The sequence below is a fragment of the Sorghum bicolor genome, chromosome 5 (genome assembly GCF_000003195.3).
Source record: "Sorghum bicolor cultivar BTx623 chromosome 5, Sorghum_bicolor_NCBIv3, whole genome shotgun sequence".
NCBI classification, from domain to species: domain Eukaryota; kingdom Viridiplantae; phylum Streptophyta; class Magnoliopsida; order Poales; family Poaceae; genus Sorghum; species Sorghum bicolor.
The window spans coordinates 39,762,425-39,769,693 of record NC_012874.2 but is presented as its reverse complement, the minus strand read 5'-3'; positions in this window follow the sequence as shown (position 1 = coordinate 39,769,693).

Sequence of the window (7,269 nt, the reverse complement as noted above, 5' to 3'; positions counted from 1 at the left end):
TGATTATGTGGCCGCCTTTCCATGCCACCATGCACCTTCATCACATGTGTTGCTATGCCTAACTCAAATCACTTAAACACAAAGCATTAGCAACTTGGTGTCATTAATTACGAAAACCAAACTTGGGCTTTCAATCTCCCCCTTTTTGGTAATTGATGACAACCATCACAAAGATATGAAATGAAATCATAATGAACTTGAATTGCTTGTCCAAAGCATTTTAATCAAGAGACAAGGTTGGACAAACATTTGAATTTTAGTTTTGGTAGTATTAGCTCCCCCTACATATGTGCTTCCATGAGTTTGTTTCAAGTTTGCACATATGCATGAATTGGAATTTTGGGAGATTTATTACTTCCAAAATGATGCTAAGGTATATAGAATGGACCTTGGAAGCGTGATACCAATCGGAGTTGCCAATATACCATCCTTAGCACCAAAGTAGCTAGACATACATCAAAAACTCAAGATACCTCGTGAGATCACATTATATGTCTAGATACCACAAGAATATAAAGCTTTATGCTAGAATTCAAAACATCATTCAAGTTCTATTTCTAGCAAACACCAATCAAACAAGAGTAGTGAATTTAAACTTGCAATGCAACACCTCATTATGTTAGTGCACATACAAATGCAACAAATGGTTCATGAGCTTGCTCCCCCTATTTGTGTGCTCAAGTTTTGATTTATCCATTTCAATTTTCAAAAGATTTGTCTCCCCCTTAAGCACCTTTCTCCCCCTTAATGACTTTCTCTCCCCCTTTGTCATCAATGACCACAAAGGTTCAAATTTTAGTGAGAATTAAGTCAATCAATGTGAGGGTCAAATTATGGCTCAATATCTAGTTCACTTGCTTAAAACATGTAATTCGGTTTGATCCAAGGATAAGCTTTTTCACTCCTCATGAAGTATAAGGGTTATCTTGACCATGTTGAATCACACATCATAAGCTCATATTCTAGATTCAACACTAGGCTTGCAAGCTCACAAACATGTCATATGCTACCACTAGATCAATCAATCATAGAAACAATAGTGGTACCATACACACATCAAAATCTTTAGATTTTTATGAATTAGCCTATTTGTCATGCAAACATGTCTATATGTTCTAATCATGTCCTTAGCAAAGTACGAATGCTATGTCAACCAACTTTACCTTGCTTTGTTGGAGGAGAGGCATGTCATATATAAATGTGAGGGTGCACTCATCTCAAGATGGAGAAGTCAAGTATGTTCAATTCATTCCTCAACTTGCAAAATCTCTTCTCATCAAATGGCTTTGTGAAGATGTCGGCTAGTTGATCTTCGGTGCCAATGCTTTCAATGCTAATGTCACCCTTTTGTTGATGGTCTCTTATGAAATGGTGCCATATGTCAATGTGCTTGGTTCTTGAATGTTGAACCGGATTTTGTGTCATCTTGATTGCACTCTCATTGTCACATAGCAAAGGCACATTCTTGAATTTGATTCCAAAGTCATTCAAGGTAGCTTTCATCCAAAGCAATTGTGCACAACAACTACCGGCACTAATGTATTCGGCCTTGGCGGTTGATAGTGCAACACTATTTTGTTTCTTTGATGACCATGAAACTAGAGATCTTCCTAGCAATTGACAAGTGCCACTTGTGCTCATTCTATCAATCTTGCATCCACCATAGTCGGAGTCCGAATATCCAATCAATTCAAAGTTAGACCCCTTGGGATACCATAATCCAACATCATGAGTGCCCTTAAGATACCTCAATATTCTTTTGGTTGCCTTCAAGTGACTTTCTCTAGGTGAAGCTTGGTATCTTGCATATTTGCATACACTAAACATCACATCCGGCCTCGATGCGGTGACATAGAGCAAACTTCCAATCATGGACCGATATAGCTTTTGATCTACCATGTTGCCACTTGCATCACTACGTAATTGATCATTTGTGCCCATAGGTGTGCTCATTGGTTTAGCTTCTTGCAACCCAAACTTCTTGATCATGTCCTTGATGTACTTGCCTTGACTTATAAAAGTGTCATCCTTCATTTGCTTGATTTGAAGACCAAGGAAGTAACTAAGCTCTCCAATCATGGACATCTCAAACTCATTTGCCATCATTTTTCCAACTCTTCACAAAAGCCTTGATTGGTTGATCCAAAGATGATATCATCAACATAGATTTGCAACACAAACAAGTCATTGTCTAGCTTCTTGGTGAAGAGGGTAGTGTCTGTTGATATTTGGTAACGCAATAAGGAAATGATCCACAAGCGCACGGATATTGGTGAGCATTTCACCCGGGAGGTTATCCAGAGTTATCGTATTTATATTTTTACCACTGGGAGAAAGGGTGCATCTGACTAACCAAATCTATTGCTACTATCCCTTTAGACTACAAAGAATGTCTCTCGATGTGAGTGATGTATAGAGAAGACTGCAACTGTAGTCTCATTCTAACCTTGGTAAGGATGATCTACTGTTCTATTGGGGAGGCTCACGGAATCTAGACAACACAAAGGATGTTCGACCCGCACCTATAAACCTACCCGTCCTGCTAACAAGATGTGATCTGCAAAGGTAACTCGGAAATGTCACGTTCCTCGCTACTACCATGGTCCAGCTAGTTAGGGGATATCTATGAGTACCCTAGCATAAACACCACGTTTACGCTAACAAGTGATTACTCTAATACTCAACCGGAAGAGGATTAAAGTAAACTCATAAACCAAAGAACAATAAAACAAGAACTTACTAGTATTAGAAGTCGAATTACTGAAGAATCTTAGAAGCAAGCCTCGAGTTAGGAGACTTGATCCCGCAGGTACAACTCGGAGTAGACACCGACAGGCCGGCCTTCCTCCGATCCACACCTCCACTCTATCTCTCTCAATCTAGTAGAAACTAGAAGATCTATTTCTACTTTACATTGGTTGCTAAGCCTAAAAAGAAATATTATTTAGAGAAGAGGTTTTCCTTCGAGGGCACCCCTCAATCTCTATGATAATTTCTTGTCTCCTCCAGGGGCCAGAGGGGGTCTCCTTATATAGTCCTCCCCTTCTATGCGTTTTTGGGTCGATAGGCGAGGTGGTACTATGTTATTCTGGATCCAATAGGTCGGTGGAACGTCGTGTGCGAAGAGTGTCCGGAACGGAGTCCAGAGGGGGCCGGGCGCCTAGGTCCTCAGGGCGGGCGCCCTGGGCCTGGCCCCTTTCGGGCTCCGCTTCCTTCCCGTGGCTTCTGGAGTCTTCTAGATGGTAGAAAATTGCGCGGTGGGTTGATATCTCTATGTAATCCCGACATGTGGGCCTTTCTTCCTTATTTCCTGATAACCCCCTGCAGAAATAGACAAACACCAAAACTTGTGGAATTCTGTCACATAAAACCCTAAGTCTAGATGTTGATTTCATTTGGATCCTTTTCTTTTTTTATTTGATAAGTAAATTTGATACTTAAGGACCGTCAACAAACTCCCCCAAGCTTACCTCTTGCTCGTCCCTGAGCAAGGATAGACTCAGCTATGGATCATAAATTGTTGCAATATTTTTAAAAATTGATGTACACATGCTTTTTAAATAAGATCACATCTCTGAGTTAGAGTAAACTGTCAAGACTTAAAACTTACTTACTTTACCTTTACCATGGGACTTGTAACTGTCACTTCTGTCTTGAGTGGTTAAAAGATAGAACAGTCTAGCCAAGTGCCATGTCTCTTATTCTTGATCAGCTATAGCTCTGGGGTTTTTGTAGATTTTCAAATAAAACTCAGAAATTCCTTGTATGATTCTCTCAGGTCTCTCTTTTGTGGTATTTTTGGATCCTTACCAAGGCAGTGATGGTATATGCCTTCTCTCAAAATATGTAGTATTTGTGGTATGAAGCATAGTGACATTGTCTTCTCTCTCACCCTACTCTAATAAGGCTTTAATATCTGGAGCTCATAGGTGGGAGATAAAGTATACATACTTACAAGACATTTATTACATAGTCAAACCATGGATCCAAAGAAACAAATCAATAAGCCAAATCAAGATGTGCATGTGTGGCGAATGAATGGTGTATGGTGATGATGGTGATAACAATGGTGGTGGAAGTCTAATTCTACTTTGCTCTTTGAGGGGATACATACCTTCCTTGCTTTTGAAACTTTATGAGGAGAATGAGATGCTCTTCTTTTTCTTTTTCTTTCGAGGTTCCGAGCACTTGCTCCTTTTTATTTCCTCGTATATTATTTTTTTTTCTCTTTTTTTTTCTTCTTTTTTTTCTCTTTTTTTTACTAGAGCACTCATCTCCTGAAATAATGTAGCAAGTGGTAGTAACCAAAATAACTGGAGCATTTATTTCATAGGGAATAACAGGGATAGGAAAATGTTTTTGGCTATTCTCTCCCGGATTAGGAGTAGAATAATTTTGGGTAAAACTGGAGATAGAAATGAGTGGATATATGTGGATGCTACTTCCGGAGTAGAAGTAGCATGTATGAGTAATCGTGCAAGTGAATCTTGATTTAACCACATGACAAGCTCCTAAGGGTCTACACAGCTTGACCACACTCAATGCTCATAAGCAGTAAATAGTAAATGTGTGGCTCAAGGTCTAGCAAGCATGTATATATGGCTGTGGTAGGAATTTAAACTCTCATCATACAGGAACTCATCATGCAACATTTTAAAGATTTTTAAAGATAAAATTCTCCAGAATTCTAGCATCTCTAGGAACAGATAAACAGCAGCTCAACCTTCCCATATCGTATCCGTTAACAACTTAGACTTCAGATCAAGTTTTCATCCCACAAGTTTAGGTCTAGAGCAAGCCTTAAATTATAACAGTTATATCTAAACTTGAGAGAGAACTTCAAATTTGCAAATTAGGCAGAGCAACTATTCATCATATCCATGCTTAAGTTTTATTAGATACAGATTAGCATAAAATATATATAAGCATAAAATCTTTATTTGGTTTTTTATAGTTATGTGTATTTATATTCTAATATAGTATAAGTATAAAGATAGATAGAAATACTTATCGAGATAAATGGGGGTGCTCTCCCCCAAGCTGAATTTTGACGTAATTTCTCTTGATGTAGCTAGCAGGTGGCAGAGGTGTGTTTGAAAGTCAGCAGTATTTTGACAGCGATTAGAATGTCCTCCGTCTGGTAGTCTTCTTGATTCTTAAATTCTGTGGAGCTCAAATAGACAACAAAGCTTGTGGAACTGATTAAGCGTTAGCATAAATATCTAGCCTTTATCATGTTGAGACTCCTTAATAAATATTACTCCCTGTTTTTATATTTTTGTTTTTATAAAGCAGAAAAATATTTATTTTATTTTTATGCCACCACAGTGAATGTACTTATGGGTTTTATGCCACTCGTCTACTCACATGGGGCTTACAGTTTTTTTTCACATTTTTATTTTCTTTCTAGGATAATACGAACATGATTAACTAAGTAAACTATTTGAAATAATTAAAAGGGAAAGGATAACTACCAAGTTTACCTCTTGGCAAGGCGTTCGGTATTTTTAAGTCCTCCGAACGGGACTCTCCGTTTTCTTAGTCGTCCTGGGATTTGCTGGGTGGCGTAGTCGGTGGTTCCGGTGGCGACTCCTCTTCGTGTATAACTATCTTCTCTTTCCACACCTGACTCGGTGCTACGGTCTCCTCAGGACAGTTCTGTTCAAGTTGTATGTATTCAGTCCTTATCACTTCTCCTTCGTAGTCTACCCATCCGTCCGATTTGCCTCCTCTGGTTGCGGTTTGTCTTCTTCTTGTCCTGACCTGCTTAGAATCTTCAACTATATAATCATTAAAGTAGTGGCGTACCTTTCGCAGAGGGGAAGTGCATGTAGACTTCTCCGGTTCCAATATAGATAATGGCTTTGATAGTGCTGAGGAACGGTCTTCCAAGGATGGTGGATGGATCATACTCATCTTCTCCCATGACCTGAAAATTGTCTGAAGCTGAATGTATCTTGGTTGTAGGAGCATGGTTCCATGCAGGAGCTGGTAAGTGACTGCGGCCATTATGTTGTCGTTAGATCCGGTGTCGTAGAGTGTCTTCTAAAAAGAGTATCCATTGTTTGTGCATTCGATTCTTGGAACACCAGGGTCGTCCTTCTTGATCAAGAAAGGTGACTTGAGTCGACGATCTTGACCTCCTTGAGCTGCAGTCACCATCTTAGCTGACTCGGTCCACATTTGCTTGTTCCTGTTCCTCCTGTTGGTCCTCTTCCTTGGTTCATGTTGGGATTGCTCTGAAGTTTGTGTAGTCTTGTTCTTGAAGGAACGTCTCCTTCTTCCCCTTGATGTAGAGACTGATCTTGGCAGCATTAGCGTAGATGACAGCTCTAGTGTTTAGGAATGGCCTTCCTAAGATAATGGGTGCCCTCTCCTTAGTACCAGTCTCTATCACCACGAAGTTTGCTGGAGCATACATGGTACCAACTCGGACATAGAGGTTCTTCAATATTTCCTTTGGGAAACTAAGTGTCTGATCTCCATTATGTTTGTGCTCGTAGATCCTGGTTCTTCATGGTGGAATCTGGGAGTTGTAAAACTCCTCCATGTTTTATTTGAAGTGTACCTATTCATGGAGACAAGGCAGAGATCAAGTGCATGGGCCCTGTTGGTGGAAAACACCAACAGAACCAAAAGTGTATTTGTTCTTCTCTAACCTTAAGCATAGTGAGCAAGACAAAGTTGATGGATCATGAGTGTAGCATTTAAAACATTTGTTAGATCAGATGGCTCAACCTAGTGGAAAGATAATCTATCTATATTTATGTTTTGTTTATATCTTCCAAAGATTGAATGTGCAATACTTTAGCTTATATGATTAGGAGTGTGGGATCACGAAGGTAGTACTAAGAACAAAGATTAAAGGACTAAACATGTTGAATTAATTGGGTTGATTAATTTGGAGCTACCAATCATACATGTTTGTCTCTTTATTTTATGTGAACGCTAGAACCAAGGAGAAGCTTATAAAAGTGATAGTCAAGTACCTTAAAATGTTACCTTACTTGAAGAGTGACGGTACAGTATCACCTTGTGGAAGCTTTCCTTTCTTAGCGGTTGTGCATCGTGTTTGTGGCACCCTCCATGGATCATCTCTTTATGATGAATGAGCTATGTCCTTCTTGTGCAAATTGTTAAACTTCATGTGTCTCCTTTATCTTCAATGAGTTTGTATCTCAGGACTTCCCAGGTTGATATTGAATGTTTTCCTACAGGGGTCAGTCCAACAGAATATCCCATATCTACTATAGCATACTATCGGCTCAA